The sequence below is a fragment of the Arvicola amphibius genome, chromosome 3, assembly GCF_903992535.2.
Source record: "Arvicola amphibius chromosome 3, mArvAmp1.2, whole genome shotgun sequence".
In the NCBI taxonomy this organism is placed as follows: Eukaryota; Metazoa; Chordata; class Mammalia; order Rodentia; family Cricetidae; genus Arvicola; species Arvicola amphibius.
This window is the reverse complement of record NC_052049.1, coordinates 81762955-81775327: the sequence shown is the minus strand read 5'-3', so window position 1 is coordinate 81775327 and position 12373 is coordinate 81762955. Positions and strand designations below refer to the sequence as shown.

Sequence of the window (12373 nt, the reverse complement as noted above, 5' to 3'; positions counted from 1 at the left end):
ATGAGGAGCAAAAGGAGGGAGACCATGAGCAAGGAAGTCAGGACCATGAGGAGTGCGTTTACCCATTGAGACGGTGGGACAGATCTAACGGGAGACCACCAAGTCCAGTTGGAATGGGACTGATGGAACAGGGGACCAAACCGGACTCTCTGAATGTGGCTGACGGTGGAGGAGGACTGAGAAACCAAGGACAACGGCGATGAGCTTGAACTCTACAGCATGGACAGACTCACTGTGAGCCTTGTCAGTTTGGTTGCTCACCTTCCTGGACTTAGGGGGAGCTGGGAGGACCTTGGACTTAACATAGTGAAGGGAACCCTGATGGCTCTTTGGCTTGGAGAGGGAGGAAGTGGGGGTATGGGTGGAAGGGAGGGGAGGGAAGGGGGAAGAGGAGGGGAGGAGATGGAAATTTTTAATAAAAAAATGAGAAAAAAAGATTTAAAAGTTAAGACTAAAAGTTTTCATTTTAAAATAAAGATATTTTCATAGGCAAAAAAAACCGAACATTTTTTATCACAAATCTGATCATACGGAATAGGCCAGAAACACACTGACTTTTGATGTAAACAAAGGCTGTGCACAACAGTCTGTCTTCTTGTGTCTTAGGGCTTTAAGAGTCTAGGAGTTCAGCAGAAATAAATGAACAGAGTTCAACAAAAGCATGCTTTTGGGTACCAGAGGCATGAAACTGAGGTAAGTGTTCGGAGTTTCAAACCAATTCTTCTCAAACCCCCAAAATGACAGTGTGTGAAAACCAGGCATCGCACTGGATTGCTGCCAACTTCCTATGGAAATGGAAGTGAATGGAACTGGAATCTGCTCACCATGTGCTTGGAATTACAGAGGACTTGAGGTCACTCTGAACTTCCTAACAATGAAAACCAAAGACATAGGTTCCCCTCCTGTCATCTGTAAAGCACTCTCTAAGTGGGGGCAAGAAAGACCTTAAGACTGAGAAGGAATGTTGAGCTATTGTCTGTGTTGTGGAGACAAGCTTTGAATGTCCAAACTCAATTGGGCTGGTGTACCAAAAACATGAAGAATTCTAACTTTTGTGATAAAGGTATTGTATATGAAAAATAAACTTTATGTTATAATGGAGTTTTCTTAAAATCACATAGATTGTTTTAAATATTTCCAGTCAAATATGTCTAAGTAGTTATTGGATATAAGCACTAATAGTAAGATATTAAAGGTTGGCAATATAATTTACATTTTTAATAAATATATATAAAGTTGGAATAAATAAGATTTTCTATTAGGGAACACATTGACTTTTTGATAACATTTAGAAACAAAAAAATTCAGATTTAGACAAAAAAGAAACTGTATATATTTTCTGGTGAGAAAAAGAATCATATTGTTTTGGAATATTATGTTAACTATGTAAAATGGTTTACATTTATTAATGGTGGAGAATATTACTTTAGCCATGTAAAAGAGTGTTACATTTGTTTATGCTGAAATTGTCCAATGATGTAAAGATGTGTTACATTAGTTTCTGCCGCATTTGCTTAATTATGTAAAGATGTGTTGCATTTGTTCCACCTTGCCTGTCTAAGATACCTACTTGAGAGGTGAGAAATATCCTGGCTTTCACATAAATACCAGGAGCTTATCTACCTAGTCATTGGCAAATTTGTTCTGAATTTTCATTTTCGTCAGTCTACAGAAATCTAAATATTTCATTTCATGATTAGACTTTCAATATTAAAGGAAATTTCAAGTCTTAGATAACTTTTTAATTTTGAACTAAGCACAAGTCAGAGCAGAATCTTTGAAATTATTTTTATCTCTTGTATTTTCTCATATGCATCTACCTACTTATTCATTTATGAGAATTTCATGTATCAGTGCTGTATTTGTGTTATTTATACTTCTCTTCCCCCTCTAGCACTTCTCTACTCCATCCCCATTCCATCTCAAATTTATAACTTTCTTTTTTATAGTAATATATTGATTCAGTGCTACTCACAAAGATGACTTTATGACTAACCCCTGGGATTAAATAACAGCATAGAGCACATCCCTAAGGACAACTGATTCTCCCTTTCTCAATAGTCATTAAATACCTATAACTCTTCATCTAGAGGTTGGTACTAGTGGGGTTTCCCCACCCATGTTTGCAAGTAGACAGGTATTATCATTTTTCAGGTCTTGCTTAGGAGACCATGTTGCTGAAATTTTCTTGGTGCAGCATCTGGTCTTGTCTAGAAGACACTATTTCTCATTTTTATGCTCTTCTTTTGTTCTCTACAAGTCTTTCTATGCCATATTCCACAGTTTTTCCTGAGTCTTAGGTGTAGACTTACATTATAGGTATATCAGTTGGGGTTGGTATCTCAACATCTTGACCAGTTGTGATTCTCTGCAGTACCCTCTGTCTCCTGCAAACAAAGAGACTTCTTTCACGATGTGAGATCAGCACTTACTTGTAGGTAGAAGGATTAAATATTGAGAATATAGTTGAAAAGTATATAGTAGTAGTGATTGAGCTCTTTCTTGGGATCACAACTTTTCTAAGTATCAGTAGTAGTTAGCCAGGCTTACAATGCTAGGTATGAATTACCTCCTAGCAAACCTTCAGTCAAAATAAAAATATCTTGGGTTTTATTTTGAAAAAAAGTAAGTATATGTTTTATTTAATTTGCTCATATATGTGATTATCTTGAAGTATGTGGTTGCTGTTCGTAGTGTATTAATGCCATGGTGTCCATGTAGAAATTCTCCTTGAAACAACTTCTTGAAGCTGTTGTTTCTGTTCTTACCTAAAGTGCTATCCAAAGATTGAACTTAGGTCCTCGGACATGATAGAGAACACCTTTATTGGCTGAGCCATCTCTCTGGCTCATGTATTCATTTAATAATTAAAGGAAATGAAATGGATGTCAAGGGTAGTGAGTGTATATGCATTTCTGGCCTTAATATCGTCTAAAAATGTTTCACATTGAATATCACTTTAATTTCACCTACTGATTTGTCTGATAGCATAAGGTTTCAGCTAAGCACTGTGGGAGAATGCTAGTTTAAATGAGAATGACCTCCCTAGGCTCATATATTTGAATGCTTAGTCCCTCATTTATGGATGTTTAGGAAGGGTTAGGAAACATGACCTTGTTGGAGGTGTTACTGGTTGTGGCCTTGGAGGTGTCACAAGCCCGTGTTCACCCCACTTTCTCTCTGCCTCCTGGATCAGACACGAGCACTCAGATCCTGTTGCAATACTTGCTGTTCTCCCCACCATGACATAGCTGAATCTGAAAGTAAGCCCCCAACTAAATGTTTTTTCTTATAAGCTTCAAACAATAGAACAGCGACTAAAACAAGGAGATGGAAGAATCCTCAATCCAAAGAATTCTGAACTTCCTCCCATAGAAATATAGCAGTTCTTGGCATCTCCTTTCCCTTTCTATGGAGTCAGCTCCACACAGTCTGCTCAACCATGGAGGTGAGACATCCCAACAGAAACTGAATGGATCACTGCAACAGCATGAGCTAGCATAGAAAAGATGAAAGAAAGGAAGATAGATCTGAAGCTAGTTGCCTCAGTTGTATAAGCAATTCAAAAATAACACAAACAGGTTATTTAATAAAGAGCTACCCAGCTTTCCTCAACCAACCACCTAATCTCTCCCTCAAATAGCATATATATATATATATATATATATATATATAAACAGATATTCAGACTAACATGAAAATACCAGCTTTCATGTACTGAAAACTAGGAACTTAGACTCTTTAAGTTGAATTGTTGTTATTTCCCCTCTTGAGTCCTTCTTGAGTCATTTATGCAAGGAGAAAGCATGTATGTACAAACATAAGAAATGTAAATGATACACATAAACTCACAATAACAGTGGTCACCTATGCCAAGACCTTAAAGCACTGAGCCCATCAACATTTCATTGAGGAGTGAGAAGGAAAACAAGTACCTCACCTCTCCCTGAGACATTATTGGCATTCAGTCTTCCTTTGCTGGGGCATGGGGGCATTTCCTGTTAAGATGCCCTTTGCTCAAATAACTCCTACACATGCTTATGCAGACAAACATAATTAAATGCATGGGGTCACAAAGAAATAAAAGTACAAAAATAAGAGGGGGACTTATTGGGGAAAGGGTGCCCAGGGTAAGTAAAAAGGGGATGAGAGCATAAAATGGGAGAATATGATCAGAGTGCATTATATATGTAATGAAATTCTGAAAAATTTGCAAATAAGACTCAGTAAAGAATCTTTGAAGCAATAGCTGGGTTAATGTCCATCTACCTTGGGCATATACCAAGCCCTGATTCAGGAGTCAGTTAAAGAATTATCAGAGCAGACAAACCAAGATTCTGTATATAGAACAAAAGAAACATTGTGCAAAAAAGAAAAAGGTACCTGGCAGCATCTGGTTCCTACTATCCATTTCTGCACTATTACTTTTAATGGCTGAGGTCAGTCTATGCCCAGGGTACTGCAATCAAAAGACAGCCTTGAAGAAGCTCAAAGTCCCTATCTTCTTTTTACCTTCGCTTTCTTTCTCTGCTAAGTCAAGGAGAAGCTTTCTTTCACAAAGCCCCTTTAAGAGGCTAATTGGTACATTTGACACGCTTGATGTCCTGCCTAGGCAGTTGCTGCCTGTAGCTTGAGATTTTGATTTCTGGGTAATGTAATCTTCTGTGAGGAAAAACATGGCTTGAGCTTGACAGTTTTGATAATAGATTTTTATATGGTGTCACCATGGAGACCAAAAGTCCTAAAAGATAAAGCAACAGGGAAGGAATGAAGAAAAGAGAGGCATGAGCGAGGACTAACCACCCTGAGCTTTCCAGTCAGAACATCCTCCTCAGTGTTCCCGTTAGGAAGACATGCTTACATAAAGAGCATCATTCTCACCCACTGAACTTCTTAAAGAAGCTTTTAAATATGTGTTTGGCCCAACAAAAAATTAAAATCTCACTTTCAACATTGAACATTCTGCATGGCTATGCAGCCTCTTTGTATGACAAGCCTGTATCTGCCAGGCAAATCAACCTTCCTCTTCAAGATGGGTTACACTGCAACTCCATTCTCAGAGTTGAAGAGAAAACGAATGTGGAAGAAATAGACAGCAAGGAATGTGACTGGAACTTTATACATGCAACTTCAATATTCTAAAATCAAAAGGGCCTGTATGTCTTAAGACAAAGGCAGAAAGCAGCCACATCCTTTGCCAAAAAAAAAAAAAAAAAAAAAAAGAATCACAAGAATAGTCCCTACCGCAGATGCTAATATTGTCCCCCTCAAAACCTCAGGAGCAGAGATTCCATAGTTCTCATGATTTTCAGCACTATTGTCTTCCAAACTCTTTAGGATGATGTGTTCAACCCTGCTTATAACATCCAACAAAGTTCCAAAGTGTTCCACATTCATAAACAAACAAACAAAAACTCGTATTTCAGGCCTGTCAAATAAATACTTTATTCCTGGTGCCAACTTATTTATTGTTTTCATTTGGAACTTAATAATGGCATAAAGAGACACAGCAAAAACCAGAGATGTGTAATCTTTACTGTCAACTTGACAGCACCTGAAATTTATGAAAACTCTTGTGTTAGATTCTCTTGATGGAGTAATTTGTGTGAGATCAGAAGACCTGTAACAGGCTCTCAGTCTTCTGAATGCAGCCACCCTTTAATACATTCCACATGTGGTGGTGGCCTCCAACCATAAAATTACTCTTGTTGCTACTTTGTAACTGTGATTTTGCTACTGTTAAGAACGTAATGTAAATATTTTTGGAGACAGAGGTTTGCCAAAACAGTTGTGACCCACAGGTTGAGAACTCTTGACCCACAATTAAACTAGGTCACACCTCTTGAGAGCAGTGTACATAAAATGCCATGGAAAAAGGGATATTTTGCTCTTTGTGTACTTTCTTCACTCCCACTGGCAATTCATCTATCCTGTTACTGAGACATTCCTTTGCTAGTTTTAGATACCACTTCTTCAGGGTTTCAACATAAAGATGGACAGCTCTCTAGACGTTACCTGGGATGCCATTATGAAGTGGGGAATGTTGAGACAACTAGTCTCGTGAACTGAACAGCTACTGCTCTTGGCCTTTTCATCAGGGACAACCATTGTTGAATGACTCAGACCACAGCTTGTAAGCCATACCAGGGAGGCGCTGAGAGAGTCCCGTTGTGTTTCTTTGGAGAGAGCTGACTAATACAGACACTCTGTGTGTGAGCTTAATCCCTGTCTCTGCAAATGCTTGCTGAGTGTAACTAAAATAAACACTAGCACTAGGCATCTTTAGTTCAAGATGAATGTGATATTCTGTACTTTAAAAGTTTCATTTTTTGGGGGGTTATTACCATGAAAACATATGCTTAGTGGTTGTATCAATGTCGGTTATTAAATAACAAAAAAGAGTATATGTCAAGGGAACTGAAAGTCAGAACACAATTGTGCCATTTCGCTATCCCACCTTTTGAAGGGGTTCCTCTTCCTGTGGTTCTTTTTAATTTTTCTCCACTTTTAAAATTTTTAAATCATTTCTGATACAATATAACCTGATCATAGTTTCCCCTCCACCAACTCTTTCCAGAAGCTTCCCACATCCTCACTCACTATATTCCAGGCCTCTCCCTCTCCCTCTCCCTCTCCCTCCCCCTCTCCCTCTCTCTCTCTCTCTCTCTCTGGAAAGGAAACCCACCACAAAAACATCAAGCAAACCAGCCAGAAGAAACACACACATATACATATAAGAAACTACACATACACAAAACTACATATAAACACAATCACAGAAGAAACTGCACACACACATATGAAATTAAACACAAACACACACACTTACTCACTTGCATGTACACATGCCTTCATACACCATACACAGTCACATTCTCTCACACAAACAAAACCTATAAAAACACAAACTCAGAAACTATAATACAATAAAAAAATCAGTAAGAGAAAAAGCTGCACAGACAAAGCAATATCAGACAAAATGTCTCCAATAATTAGACATTTTTTGTATTGGCCATCTACTACTGTGCCTGCTTAGAGTAGCTAGTATCTCAAACGTGACTCCATTGAAGAAAACTGATTTTTTTTTCCTTTGTAAGCAGGTCAGTTGCTGAGAGCTGCACAGGGGTGAGAGCCCATATCCACTTTCTTCTCTCAGTTCAGCGATCCTGTATGGCTTGGAGCTGTAGAGACTCTGTGTGTGCTGCCACACTATGTAAGTTTGGCCTTCTCTCTAGTGCTAGGACCCTGTAATTTCTGAAAAACAGATGCCAGCACAAGGTGATTTGGGCACTGCATAATTCATAAATGTAGTCCTTTGGGGCAGACATTGTTAAAAACTGTCCATTTTCTGAATTATTTCAGAGCAATGGGATTCAGCATGACATGTCACTGAACCTGACTGTGTACCGCAGCTGTTTTGCAGATTTGGAAGTGTTGTCTGTAAAGAGGCAGCTTTCACATCCTGTGTCTATGGAGGACATTGCTTTGTTGAACTCTGAGAGCAATGGCTTCATTTTCTGATGTGAGACTCAAGATGAATTTTTGAATGTCAGTGTGGCATTTAACATTTGACAGCCATATCTGATGAGTCCATTAGACTTTAGCAAGTCCACTTTCTGAGGCCTTTGGAAAGGAGAGCTATTGATCACATGAGGCAAGGAGGAAGCTGGAAGTCTGGAAAGAGAGGGAGTGGTTCTATGAATAGCATTAAATTGGATGGGATGAAGAGAGTAATGAGCTGAAAATAGATTATGGAGTGAGCGACCAGTGCTGAGATAGGTGCCTCCGTTGTAGTCCCTTGTACAAGTTCCATACAAATGACTGAAAATATGTGTTAAGACAAAACCTTAGGCCATACCATCCTGAATGTGCTCAATCTCCTCTGATCTTGGAAGCTAAGCAGGGTCGGGCCTGGTTAGTACTTGGATAGGAGGCCACCTAGGAATATCAGGTGCTTTAGGCAAAAGAAACAACAACAAAAAACAAAAACAAAAAAAGAAAAAAGAAAACAAAACCTTAGGTGAATATAAACTTAGAGAATATTGTAATATATCCAGTGGTAAAAGGTTTAAAAGGCCTTAAGAATAGAAACGTCATGATTTCCTTTTGGAACTTGCCATTAGTGTTTATGCCAAACCATGCCTTGTGGTCCATCAATCAATTCATTCACACTGTTTACAGGTCTGCTTCATGAGATATTCCAGATATGGTAATGGCACAAAATCTGCCTGATTTGTAATCTACAATACACCTAAAAGAGTAGAATTTTGTTTAGAGGTAGTAGCCTAAAGAAAATGGTGGTCAAGACAGCGACAGGTCCTAATCAATGACTGTGAACAGAGATGTACGTGCACCATTCTAAATTGTTTGTGGGTTATTAAAATTGATAACCTGACACCCAGACTACTTAAAGAATACAAGATTGATGAATTATTTTTTGTTTTAGGTTGTTTGTTTTAAATTGTTTGGAGACAGGGTTTCACTGCATAGCCCTAGCTGGTGTAGAATTTCCAATGTAGACCAGCTCTCTGTGTCCTGAAAGCTGAGATAAAAGCCCAGAACCAGTATGCCTACCCTAGTGTGTTCATTTTAACTCTCTGTTATACAGTGAGTTGTGAAATCTTGCCGTTTATTTTCTGAGAAACATTCTTGTGAAAGAGTGGCCAGACAACTGATACTACTATGCCATGATTCTTTGTAGAGATAAGAACAACGAGAATGTGGTTTTTAACTTTTTTATTTTGTGCATAGGCACTCACGTGTGGTGTACACACCTGTTTGTTCACTGGTGGTCTTCAGAGGTAAGCTTCAGGTATCTTCATCTGTTGCTCTCCAACTTAGTTTCTGAGACAGTGTTTTGAATGACTTAGAACTCGCCAATTTGGCTAGACTAGATGATAAGCAAGTACCCATGGTGAGTTTGTTTCAGCTGTCCCAGGACTGGTAAACAGAAGTAGTTCATCATGTTGGGCATTTACATGCCTGATGGGAATGTGAACTGAGGTTCCTGTGCTTGCTTAGCAAACACTTTACCTGCTATATCAACTCTTTGGAATTAAAAAGCATGAAGTTTGAGACAATAACTAAGTTTTAAATAGTTGAATAAAAATAAGTAAATAGTTGGATCAAGGGAAAAAATTAAAGGCTGGAGGTGGGGCTCAGTCAGGGTATGTTTGGAGGGTGTAATCTGGATATGGACCCTTATACCTTCCAAGAAAATAACTAGAAAAAAAGCAAGAACATGATAAAAAGTGCAATGCTGAGATCATATGATCAAACTCACTTTTTGGGTGTGGTAATGGAAAATCCAGTCAGGTACTTACATATGATAGGTAGGGAATGTACAAAGTTACCCATGCTAGTCTTGTTCTGCTCTACAGCTCAGATTGGCCTTGAACCTGTGACCCTTCTGCCTAAGTCTCCAAGGGTCTAGGATTGCAGGATTTTACACTAGACCAGGATAAAGCATCCTTTTTAGTGAGATTTAGGGGAAAATGTGACAGATTGGTGAATCTAATAAAATGGCTAGAAAATATACAGCGTGCTTCTGTGGAAGGAAGATAGTAAGGATGGGTGGGAGCTAGCCTTTCCTGTATTTAATTATATTCTGAACCTACCTGCCTATATCAAAGATGTTTCAAATGCATTCCAAAGCCTGGATTCTCATCCTTAAAAAGTGCCTTCTGTTGTAACTTATCCTTCTGTGAAGGGAGTATTATAAACCTGGCGGCCGGGAGTCAGTTTTCATAAAACATTGAACATCTCTGCAGAGAAATGCCTATGAGCATACCTCATTTTCTTGTATCTTCTATTTTATCCTTTGTATTTTTTGACTTTTGACTCAAGAATAGTAAAGGGTGGTGGCCCAGAGCACAGGTGTAGCAGTCAAGTGGCAAGTTATAAAGTTATACCTCAATTTTCTCACATTGACAGGCTGATGAGAGCCTTTATATGCACTTTCATAAGATTGTTTTGAACAAGAATATTCTTTAATGCATGCCAAATTGCAGAGCACATTGAAATATATTAGCTCTTAAAAATTTGCCCCTCAGCAGGCATTTGGGATTCATAATCATCTCCCTATTTTCTTTAAGCTTTGAATCCCATTAGCTTGTAATATATTCCCAATATTTCTATCATGAACATTCTTGGAGTTTACAAGTTTAAACTTGTAGTCTGCTCTCTTAAAATATCTAAAGATTTATGTGGTTTAAATGAATAACTAATAAAATTGAAGACCAAGATATACATCCACACACCTATGGGTACCTGATTTTTACAAAGAAGCCAAAATTAAATAATGAAAAAGATTAAGCATCTTCAACAAATGGTGTTGTACTAACTGAATGTTGGCATGTAGAAGAATGTAAATAGATCCACATGTATTGTACCACACAAAACTCAAGTCCAAATTAATCAAAGACCTCAATATAAAACCAGGTACACCAAACATGATAGAAGAGAAAATGGGAAAATAACCATGACTACATTAGCATAGGAACCAACTTCCTGAACATAACATCAATAGCACATGCAATAAGGTCAACAATTAATAAATGGAACCTCATGAGATTGCAAAGTTTCTGTAAGGGAAAGGACACTGTTAATAAAACCCAATGGTAGCCTACAGAATGTTAAAAGATCTTCACCAACCCCACATCTCCAAAATATATAAATAACTCAAGAAACGAGACATTTAAATACCAAATAATCTGATTTTAAAAATGGGGTATAGATCAAAACAAAGAATTCTCAACAGAAGAATCTAAAATGGCCATAAGATATTTAAGGAATTGATAAACATCCTTATTCATCAGAGAAATGCAAATCATAATGACTCTGAGGTACCATCTTACACCTGTAAGAATGGCTGAGATCAAAACACAAGAGACAGCTCATGCTGGCAAGAGTGTGGGACAAGGAGTATACTCTTCCACTGCTGGCAGAAGTACAAATTTGTATGGACACTTTGGAATTGATATGGCAGTTTTTCAGAAAACTGGGAATTGATCTACCTCAAGACCGAGTTACACAACTCCTGGTCATATGACCAAAGGTTACTCTATTACACCGCAAGGACACTTTGTCAACTGTGTTCACAGCAGCTATATTCATAATAACTAGGACCTGGAAACAGCCTAGATTTCCTTATCCAAATAATGAATAAAGAAAATGTGGTACATTTATACAATAGAGTATTACTTGACTATTAAAACAATAGAATGAAATTTGCAGGCAAATGGATGGAACTTCAAAAGAACCATCCTGAGTGATTTAACCCAGATCCAGAAAGACCAACATGATATGGACTCCCTTGTAGGTAGAAACTATCTGTAAAATAAAGGATAACCATGCTGTAATCCATAGACTCAGAGAAGCTAATTAACAAGAAGGGCTCAAGCAGGGATGGTTGGATCTCCCTGGGAAGGGGAAAGAAAATAGTTTCACAGGTGAGCTGGGGGCTGTTGGGGATGTTACCAGGAGGGATCAAGTTAGGGGGCATGAAGAAGGAGAGTACTGAAAGAGACTAATAGAAAAGAGACATAGAAGCCTAGTGCGATGGTAAATCTGAGGAATTTATGAGAGTGAATCCCTCCAAGACTCCCAGCAATAGAGAAAATGGAGGCTGAACTGGTCAACTCCTGTAACCAGGTAAAAATTCCAGGGAAGGGATTGGGACACCAATCCAGCCACATAACCTACCTACAATTTGTCCTGACTACAAGGTGTGGTGGGGTAAAGGCGGAAACTGTGAGAGTGAAACTGTGAGAGTGGCCAATCAATAATTGGTCCATCCTGAGATCTATGCCATGCCCACACCTGGAGTGTCAGAACCCAGAGGAAGGATACTCCAGGGACCCAGGATAAAACCACACATGACTAGAAAAAAAGAGTCATTGTAATGATGGCTAAAGATATTCTGTTATACTCAAAGATTAGTGCCTATCCCAATTGTCACCTGAGAGGCTTCATCTAGAAAATGATGGAAACTGATGGATGCTGAAAAACTCATAGCCAAACTTTAAGTGGAACATGGGGAATACTGCAGAAGGGAGGAAGGGATTGTAAGAGCCAGAGGAACAAAGGACACCAAAAGAAACATCACATAATCAACTAACCTAGACTCATAGGAGCTCACAGAGACTGAATTGACAACAAGGAGTCTGTAGGTACTGACCTAGGTATCCTGCATATATGTTAGAGATACATAGTTTGGTCTTCTTGTGGGATGACTAACAGTTGAAGCAGGGGCTACATCTGTTTCTTTGGCCACTTTTGGTATCTTATTCTCATATTGGGCTTCCCTGACCAGCCTTAATACGAGGGAATGTGCTTAGTCTTACTGAAACTCGATATGCTGTGTTTGATTGAT

General features: G+C 38.5%; 1 pseudogene; it reads left to right on the top strand.

Annotated features, from left to right (window-relative positions):
• Positions 1-7844: 7844 nt before the first annotated feature.
• Positions 7845-7963, top strand: LOC119810958 (annotated as a pseudogene).
• The last annotated feature ends 4410 nt before the right edge of the window (positions 7964-12373 follow it).